We start from the raw sequence: 11349 nt of genomic DNA, 5'->3' as shown, positions 1-11349 counted from the left end.
GTACTTTCTTTCTGACATACAATCCAGGTGCTTCCAATCCACACAAATTAAATACTAAGAGATTTTTTAACAAATTAAATATAATAAGATATTGATTTAATGCCTATACTTATTTTAATCTAAGTTCAAATATAAGATTTAATGTAAAAAAAAGAAACTCTTTAACAAGTGAACATAAATAAAATTTATTATAATAATTTGAGATTGTCTTTTAAATATGTTTATTTTTTATTTTATATAACAAAACAATAAGAAATATTTTTTGTATTTAATATATATTTTTTTTATCCTTATGTATTATATTTATATGTTGAATATGAATTGGACAGTATAACAAAATTGAAACAACTTTAAATTTATAAGCCTGGTCTATCTTGCAGCTATTTCATTCATCATCAATTTAATATCGGGCTATAAGAGAGTCAGTGTCTTATATTTTGTTAACACACTTAATTCCAATGGATATTATTGACGAAAAGGCATAATTGCTATTTGATCCGAAGGCATTAGTAGTACATAACGGAGGCTGGCGTGCTTATTTCAAAATTCAATATAATAATGACAAATTAGCGCTATAGTGCCAATAGTGTTGGGTATCGCTAATGCGTCTTCAAATTCGTCTCACCTGTCTAGGTCGATGGCCAATCAGGTGAGAGGTTCTCTGTGACGTCACCGACCGCGAAGAAAGTACTCCGAAGTAGGCTGAACCGTCCTACAAATACAAGAGTACAATAATACACCACGCATACATACACCTAGGTATATAAGTATACGTTGACCAAAAAACTTGTGCTTTAAATTAAATTATTTTAATGTGCTACGGGTATTTTAGAATAAGTTATTGTTTAAAATACTCGTGTAATTTACAACGAAGTAATCATTTAAAATCAGAAATAGAGTTTCATTGGCATTTTGGGGAAATAAATATCAATCAATTCGAGTCAAATATTATATTATCGTTCTGTTGATTTATTAAGATAAACCTTATTTTTGGGATCGTATTAAATATAGACTTTTAAGAACCATTGATTAGTTAATAATATACATTAATATAACAAGTAAAAATAAGTTTGAAAGCATATGAGATATTTAAATAAGCAACTATCCTTATAGTTCTGTTCCAATCAAATTTCATCACCTTGGAAATAATTATATTTTGTATACAACTCAAGACATGGTATATATTTTAAACTATTTAAATGTTAATTAAAGTATTAAATATAAATAAATAAAATTATGTCAATTATTAAAAAAAATTATAATTCCTTATTGGATTTTAAAACAGGTAATAAAAATTAATTTTTAAATCGTTTATAACCAATAATAAACAGTAATAACAATAAATCTTCAATACTTTTAAAATACAGAATAGCACAAATTTAATCAATGATTCTTTAAGGTTTAGTAACCGTGAGGGGCGTGACTTTGCAGCCAGTAAGATGCAGGTGGAAACTAGTGAGAATTTTATTAAATTATTCAAGAATTGAAAGTTTGGATATCGGTACAATATTTCTTATTAATTATAAATTATTATGTGTTATACAGTTTATAAACAATAGATGTCACTGCAGCTGGGCCGTTTTTTAATATTATTAAAAATTCGAGTGTGCTGCCGGGGCTTGAGCCCGCAACCTTAGAGTTATTAGTCTAAGACGTTGCTGACTATGCTATTTCGTCCATATGTTTAATATGTTTATTGCTCTCGCAAATGACGTGCATGTCTATATATATTATTATTATTTTTTTAATGTGGATCATCTTTATGAAAAGATTTATAAGATTTTTTGTAAATTTTAAAATATTTTTTATTTTATGTTTTATTCTATTATTATACGGAAGTTAATTTATTATTAAATACAGTTAAAACCCAGATTGCGAGTAGCTTGATTTACGAGTGTTTCGCAATACGAGCATTTTTAAACGGCAGTACGTATTGCGTCATTTTCTTCTCAACTGAGCGGATCTTCTTGCATTGAATAAATACATTTTGAATAATAATTAGCCACTTAAGTCTTATTGATTGTGAATAATACTCCTGTTCATCCTGCAGACCTTGATGCCGACCCACTGAAAGAATTCGAGTTCATATGGTTCAAGTTTCTTGCTTCCATCACTATTGTATTATTCCAGCTCATGGATTAGCATGTTATTTTGTACTTCAATAAGCTTTTCACCGAGAGATCTTGTATGAGGATAAGAAAGAAGAAGGAGAAGAAAGAGTCTAAGAAACCCCTTACTTTAAATGAGATTAAGGCAATCTGTAAATCTGAAATCTCTCAAATAAAAATCTGTATCAATGCGAGTAAAATTACATGTTCGCCAAATTCTCAAAAAATTAAATTAAACTTTTAGTAATACTCAGCAGTTATTTGGGTAGAAATAATTAATAAATCTAATTGTTTTATAATAAATTTAAATAATAAAAAATATAGGTGTATTTTATAATAAATATTTTTAGTTTCCATTATTTAAAATGGAGAAATATGTTTTGATATACGAGTGTTTTGAAATACGAGCACTTGTGCTCTTGATTGATTTAAAAATGAGCTAATTTTGATATTTTAATATTTATTTACATAATTTACAGTGATCAAATTCAGAGTTATATACATTATATAAATATATTTTTTAACAATTTTTCTAATACGTTACCTATCATATGTTTGCATGTCAACTAACCATCAGTAAAATGTATCATCTAAGGACGTTATTCGAAATATATTCAATTCACAAATTTACCTGTATTTTTTTTATTTAATTTACTATTTTCCCATCACAATATTTATATATAATTATCGTATTTTCCGCAGTATACTTTTCTATCCATTTACGCGACAATTGGATTGCGAACCCAACCTACCGTGAAAATCGACGGACATCAATATATACAGTAGCAGTAGTGTATATTTATCTGTATAATTGGTGCACTCAGTCCGATTCCGTGCCACTTTCGACGACTGATCTGAGCGAATGAGACGAAATGGCTATATTCGCGTCGTAAATACTTTTTGTTATCGCATTCGCAATCGTCTTGCTCGAACGGGATTTGCATATTTTTCTGCAGCTTAATAAATCTCCGTCGTATGCCCTGACGAGGGTAGAATACCGACCGTCGCTCATACTAACTATTTTATATTAGCGCCGGTGATTTATGAAAGCTATATAATAAAGATCCGCTTTGATTTGTCTTTACCTTTGAACCCGACTCACATTTAATGCATTTGTATACCATAAATAATGGGGTAAATGAAAAGGAATATTTTGTACAACAGTGCTGATTATGCATAGACAGTTTATTCAAGTCACTATTGTATCATACAATTTGCTCTATCGCTATTGTACTAGATTATATTGTTGGTATAATAAATTTAGGCTATAATTTTTATTTTTATTTTTAGTATGAAATTCTAAATCTATATATATATATATATTTAAATCAGTACGTTTTATTTGATGAAAATTATTACTCAATAGCTTAGAACTACAAAAACAAATGTATAATATATATGTAGGAGATTAACCTAAGAAGTTTTATTGGGGCAGTAAGATCAATAATATCCATAGAGGGCCGAAATATACCTATGAAAAAAAAACACATCGGCCAATATTTTCTGCGCAATTAAAAAAAAATATTTATCATGTTCGATATTTTTGTATATGCGTGACGTGTCAGAATAAAATAAATACATTTGCATCATCTCAGGTAAATAAAACAGTACCTAAAAATTCCCAGTAAATATGTTATGTGACAGAGAAATGACCGCGCCTTTTTTAATGATAAGGATGCCTGGCGAAGTAAAAACAAAAGCAGGTATTGCATACATGGTGTTAAATATTAGAAATATCATAGTCTCCTTAATTATATTTAAATAAAAAAGCACATACAAAAAAATTGCGCAAAATGTGTGTATTTAAAGAAAAAGTTTTTTATTGAAAAATAATGCAACGTTATTTTAACAAATAATTTTTAAATGAAAACGATTATTGAAAAACTTATTTTTATTACCAAATATTATGATTATTCTATATTTTTATGATTTTAAATTAGCTTTCAGCTTCATCTGTAATTAAGACTATTGCGATCCACGTACAATATTTCCCAAAAATATTTTCATAAATAATATAATCAGATGCGAAAACTTACCTTATGAATAAAATTAAAGTAAAATAAAAACTATGTTTTTATTTACAAGAAATGCTTCGTAAAAACTATATTGTATAAATGTAAAATATCTTAATGAATTATGTTTTATAAAAAAGGACATCTGATGAATTAATACAGCAATATATTTATTTTACTTATAGAGTTCTTACTTATAATCGTCAAAAAGTCGTGAGGTTTTAAATACATTTTTTATCCTAAATATTATTTAAGTGTTCTAGTTTTAATGGAAAATACTAATAAGTCTAATGGTAATTCAAACATGCATGTGGTATAGTGATTTTATTATAAATCTATTCATATACCGGACTTAACTATGAACTAAACCGTTTCGCTTAAACTTGCCGATCACGTATATTATATGCGTATGCACATGTATGTATATTGTATATTTCAATCAGGTTTTCCCCATTTTTCTAATCTGGTCTAGTAGTTTATATCATACCTTAAGACATCACGAATGAACTATATTATATATTTATCGAATTAATTGCATATTAAAGATTAAGGATTCAAGTAGCTGTTTTTGACATTTTAATATAAATCAATTATTTGTCGCTGATTTTGCAGTTTCATTCAACGCTCTGGTTCAGAAGTTAATCATCTTGTTCCCAACTGTAATCATAATTTGTTATTCAGATTTATATATTCATATTAAGTTAATAATCCGGTTGTATAGGGTCGTATTATACGTTGTGTTATATTTTTTAATCTCAAATAGAGAATTCTAGGTTCTGTCACTTTCCAAGAAATGGTTCTTAGACTCGTTTTTTGCCGCTTCAGTTATGTGCTTCGTCATTATGTTGATTTCGTTTCAAGGTAGCATTAAGGTCGACCGAAACTGGGGCCGACATTATGCTCTCGCTGTGACCAAATGTCCGAATACCGTTCGTTCTTCGTACATTTTTTTTATCATTTGCTCCGTCGAAGTATCACGCGCCGATGATCGTTGATTCATTCCGATTGAAATTAGATGAAACAATTTCGTGACGAATTACGTAGGCACCTCTTAAATATTAGTAAGCAAAAGTAAAACTCACGGAAAGAGGAAAAATTGCCGTATACTCGTACCAGTTGAGTGTTAACTGCATGGTTACCTAGTTGTAACACATTGGGTTAGCGCCAGTCGTATTATAACGGTAGATTTACAATAATAATAAAAAAAACGCATTTCACTCTCAAACTGCAGTAATTAATATTCTATATAGTTTATTTATATTATATATTAATTGTAGAAATTTGAAGCAACTAAACCATTTTTTCTGTATAAAGCATATTTTTATATTTGTGCGTTAAAATGCATATTAAACACAGATATACAAATAAAAACATATCAGAGGCCAGTGTGCCACTACTTTGGTTGTTTCAATGATGTCAATAGTTCTTATCTTTGTTGTTTCAGTTAAACTAGTTTTACTGAAAAAGTAGTCTCAGATATATATGTACAAATAATAATATTTAACAAAGACATCTCTTAAGAATACTAGTTTATGATTTTATGTTAATTTAATTTACATACTGTAATTTTTATACAATATAAAAGTAAAAGTATATAAGTAAACTCGCCATATATGATATTGAACCTCGATATCATTATTATTTATTATAAAGTGGCGGATTATGATAAAGTATTTTACATCTATGAAAGAATTCTTTTGTGAATGTATCTCTTCACAGCTTTCAGATTTAAAGTTTATCATAAGAGGTTTCAAAAAGGGTTTTATTATTTTCTATAGTGAATCCGGCTTTCAGGTTTATTCATAAACTTATATTAAAGACACGACGTCAAATAATATGTAATCTTTACGAGCTTGCTAATTTTGATTTTTAATATTGTGCTATTAAGATGAGTTGAAACAAGGATACCTAATTTAGTTTTAAAATAACCGTATAAATATTACACGATTATGTTTTTAGAATAATGGACACTTCTCTATGAAATTCTGGTGTTAAAATCACTCGTAAAAATATTGACTTGAGAATTTTTTAAGGTTTAGTAACACTAAGGGGTGTGACTTTGCAGCCAGTAAGAAGCAGGTGGAAACTGGTTAATGAACTTATATTACATATATTGCAAGTTACTAAGATGGACGAGAACGTTTTCTCCGAGCTGTGGTGGAAAGGCTGGCGGAGGGATGATGTCGGTGGAAGATCCTCAGAGGTGTCTTGTAGGTGGCAGCGGCAGAGTCTGAAGATCAGTTCCTCTGTGCTACGATGATCGTGTTCGGGAGTCTCAGGCCATATCTTTGCGTCTGCCCTGTCTCCATTGGAGACCAGCCTTACGTAGGGTTGCAAAACTCTCTAACAAATCAGTCATGCAGCTAGGATGACCAGATAATCGCTGCACTCGCTTCTTAAAACAACAAAATATGGGAAATAGAACAATCGAAAAATGGACATCTCCGAGATCAAATCATGTAACGGGAATGTTGTGGCCTTATGGTGATAAATTGTTTTCCGTGACCGTTTTGTAACAAAGAAATATTCATTCAATACACCGGAGAATACTTGTGTTATTTGTGAAACTCTTTTTTCAAGTCGTAAAGAGGGCTTTTGTGTGGTTTTGTGGAGACCACACATGTAGGCACATTTAAAAGGGCGATTGTCTCATTGTTAATGACCTTGACCAAAACGTTCATTCATTAACAATGAGACAAACATCATGGCACAAGAGGGATTTATTTTGACCATACACAACACGGGTCGTTAAGAGAATCCAATCACCACAATGCAAACCCTTTCCGAAGAATTTGAAAATCTGGAGCCAAGCAAAAAACTGGCTTTCGAAAACGAAACATCCGATTTCTCGAATTCTAAGAAGCCGCTGCAGCGATTGGCTAGGAGATCGATGCACAATCGCGATTGGCCAGCTAGTGTGCATCCCCCTAAAGGATATAAGCCCGGACTCCGACGAGGAGAAGGCAGACGGTCCACGGCACTTGAGACAGACGATCGGAGGCACCACACGAGACGGCCGGAGAGAGCAGAGACGGGCACAGACGACCAGAGAGCGAAGTTCTACCAGCAGCCATCCGGAGGAACCAGCCACGCGCCCTCACTAACACACCAGAAGATCACTCCTGGAACTCCCGAACCACAGAGCCCTGAGACATCACCACCTGTACACCTTCATCGCGAGAAACATCACGCCGTAATCGTACATAGTAAAAATGTAATTATAACTTAATAAACAGTCATTAAAGCGAATTTCAAGAATAAGATTCCTCACAATTTATATTTTTGCACACTTCTTATCAATGGTAAAACTTATTTTGATGATAATTATTTTCAATGTCACAGTGAATTGAAAATAAATTACAACATAGTCGATATAGTGTTGAAAAAATATTAATTATTTTTGTTTCAGAAACTATGGTTACCGTACACATATTTAATATCTGATGTAAATAAACATACGGTCGGCGAAAAGCAACGAACCCAGAACTGCACCTGCGGTTCTTGCATCATTTGACGCTTCAAAATAGCGACTGCTGCATCTGGTGAGGTCCCTCGGGGCCCTAACGGGTCCTACATCAAATCGATGACGTCATAAGCTATTAAACTGCGGCGTGGTTCTGCAGTAAAGTTAAAAGTACCGCATGAGAATATTTTAACGCTCTCGCGCGAACCAAGCGATTAAAACTCACTAAATTAACCACTGGATACAATAAAATATTAATGTATACTATTATAGACAATTATTGCGCGAGCCAAACGAACGTTACCGTAAATAAACCGGGATGAAAAAAAGCAGTAAAATAAACTACGCGGTAGTAAATCTTGCGGTCGGATTTTTTCCCCGAGGAAAAAACAAACAAACCGGCCTTTGAACGAGCGAAAATTAGAAGAACGGCGGATAGAACGGGAAAATAGCACACCATCAAACCTTTACGAAGTATCTCGTTTGAGCTGAGTAGAAGTTTAGATTTTGCGCTGATGGAAAGCGTCGAGGGGAGTATGAAGCCGCTTAATTCGGAGACAATATCTCGCTTTTTACGAACACTTTGCGCGAGAGGAGATAATGAGTAAGAAAGGGAATAGACGATGACATGCAAGTGGGTCTTTCGTCTTTTGTGCAGGGAAGGGAACATTAAAAAATTACATTATATAACATGCTTAAGTTCAGCGGCTCTCAACATATTTAAAAGTGAAACCTTAAATAAAATTATCAAATCAGAAAATCAACGAAGCAAACATGTTGCGTTAAGATGAAATATAACAAGTTGCGATACGTAATAAAAACTAATTAGAGAACAACAGACCAGAGAAATGATGCTAAAATTCCTTTTTCAATTAGCGCTTTTAACGTTTTCATAGCGGGATTTACTGTAACTGGTTTATATAATGAAGAAATGCGTTCTTTTAAAATAACAGGAAAAAAAATCCAAAAATCTCTCGAGCAGGTAGCGAAACCTATAATTTTTATAAATCGTATAAGATAAAAGCGAACATTCAACCCTTTGAGTAGTAAGTTAATTTTACGTATATTTAAAAAATCATTTTTATTGTTATTATTTTTTAATATTGCATTTATACTAAATTAAAGCAAAAAATCAGCGATTACCAACGTTTAATTGTTTTGATTTATCTTACTAATTTTTTGTATTAGTATGTTATAATAATTTATTTAAGCGCTTTTTTATTATTAAATTTCGTTTATTTATTTTATATATTTTGATATATTATTCGGCTAATGTGTATTTTTTGTGATTTCAATATCTTTTATAAAATTAATATAAAATATTTTTTGGTAAGTTTATTTATTTCGTACTCTATAATTTACTAGTATTATTATTTATAAAAAATATTTTTATTAAATCAAATTACAAAATATATTTTTTATTTAAATTATTATATCTGGGGTACCTCAAAAAAGTCAAAGCTCAACCGCCGTACATGTACGGCAATCCCGCCCAAAGGGTTAAACATCACTCAAAAAAACCATGGTTATTATGAGTGATATTTACTGACCAAATTCTTCGACAATGTGTGTATGTGTATTCATTTTTTGCGACACCCTTTATATTAGATGTAACGCCACCGTAAGAAAATTGGTTTACCACTTCACTTGCGACTTTGAAATAGTCAAGAGTTTGACCTCAAGCTCGCTATAAGTAAAGATTATGCTAATCGACACAAGACGACCTAGTGCAAGCTTATGTAGTGTTTCGGGTTAAATTTTAGTCCGGAGAAAATCGGTCTTTCTACTTAAATCCTCAGAATCACAAAAAGTTCGAAACAACTTGGAAATTGCACGACGTAGAGCCACATTATAAACGTTCAATCACCTATCTAAATATAAATATCATTTCAATGTACAAATTAAATTAAATTGTATAATCAGAATATAAACGGTTTAATCAACTGTCAGAATAATTAAATAATGTCGTAACCTATGATTTATAACTGATGTATTTTTCTTCACTATTCTTGTAAAATTTAATTTGATTATAAATAATTTGTGGAAAGCATCCAGGCGCGTACGGTGAGATACATTCCCTTTCGCTCGCTCGCGTTTAAAGTGACGAGAGTGAGTGAGATAAAAGGGCGTGCGTTACATGCGTTCTGCATGCCCACTTCATCTCACTCACTCTCGTCACTTAACACGCTAGTGAGCGAAACGGAATGTACATCACATCAATGACGATCTTATCCTAGATTTATTGTTTCCAAAGAAAAAAGATTTAGCACCCGTATCTTAGAAAATATATTTTTTTAGAATTAATAAAAGTGTTTGAATTAAAATAATTTGTAATAAAAATATTTATATAATGTAACAATAAACCGAGAAATTCGAATGCCTTGGTTTTTCTAATCAATAGACATGACGAATCATGCGAGTGGTACTCTGATTATTTTTTCAGGCAATTAATTAAAATAATAATAATACCGGTATTCTGTCTCGGTAATATCGATATTATTTCAATCTCTAGTTTATAGCTCAAAAACTATAATTAATTTGTATTGCGTATGATAAAACATATATAATACACTAAAATTAAATAAAGTGTTTTTATATGCTTTTTATAATAAAATTAACATTACCAATGCAATTAAAAATGTATTTAAAATTAGAATATATATATATATATATATATATATATATGATGCGGAAAAATTCAGTTATGATTTGTTGTATATGTTATTAATAGTTTATGTGTTTTTAAATAATTGTTTTTTGGTCCATCTTGCATAGTATTATATATTTATTAATCTACCGAGCGCTTTAGTAACTTAATCAAGAGATAGATGGGTACACATTGTAATATATATTCATTGATTTTCTGATGTATTTGTTTGTTTCAAATTGAATCAGTCTTGAAGCAAATAAATATATATATATACAATACATAGAACGTACTATGTATGTATAATATAATTTATTAGATACGATATTATAAAGCTGCTTGATGGGTTTTACTGCATATTGAAGCGAATATTTACCGACTCGAACCAAATAAAATATATTTGCCATAATGCCACCGATCTTCTTTGATCCGTTTGTAAACCTGAGCAAATACTTATGTATAAAGTTTATTTTACAACGTCGGTAATAAACTTCAACCGCAATTGATTTTAAAAGAAGAAATAGCTTTTTGGTGAAGCATCGGATATTAAAGAAATGTTTACGTAAATAAAAAATAAACAATCTTATAAAGTTGCATGGTTATGCATGATAGACAGAGCGTGTATCGCTTTTTTCGATTTGTGTAACTATAAGTTACGTATGATAAGAAAAAATGAATAAACATAAATCATGATCGCATGTCTGGTTTGATTTATTTGTCTGACGCTTTCGGCACGAATGCTGTTGGTTTCCGATCACTAACATGCTATATTGATATGGTTAACGTGTCTCGATCAAATGAGAGCAAGATGAAGTAATTACATAATTATTGTAATCATATACGTAATTGTTTTATAATAAGTAAATCAGACTGATTTTGAAATTAATAATTTTACTAAAAAAGTTTTGTGGCAATAAAATAATTAATTTAAATCGTATATTTGAGGAACTTTTATATATTTTTAAGAGCCAATGTTTACTAAAGAATGTACAAGACGAGTAATGTTGGCAAATGATATTTTTATATTTGTTGTATCTAAGATATAATTAATGAAGATTTTTGACAACCAGTTATATAACAAAGCTTATTTTTAATATCTAAAATTTTTATTCGCAGACT

General features: G+C 30.5%; 1 long non-coding RNA gene across 1 annotated transcript; it reads left to right on the top strand.

Annotated features, from left to right (window-relative positions):
- The first annotated feature begins 7071 nt into the window (after positions 1-7071).
- LOC148236715 (uncharacterized) lies at positions 7072-8469 on the top strand. Its single transcript, XR_015809025.1, has 2 exons — positions 7072-7334; positions 7530-8469. It is a non-coding gene; the product is annotated as an uncharacterized LOC148236715 (long non-coding RNA).
- The last annotated feature ends 2880 nt before the right edge of the window (positions 8470-11349 follow it).

Source organism: Plectrocnemia conspersa, unplaced genomic scaffold (genome assembly GCF_051122295.1).
Source record: "Plectrocnemia conspersa isolate PC_06_02 unplaced genomic scaffold, ASM5112229v1 ptg000003l, whole genome shotgun sequence".
Taxonomy (NCBI): domain Eukaryota; kingdom Metazoa; phylum Arthropoda; class Insecta; order Trichoptera; family Polycentropodidae; genus Plectrocnemia; species Plectrocnemia conspersa.
This window is presented reverse-complemented; position numbering and strand designations above follow the sequence as displayed.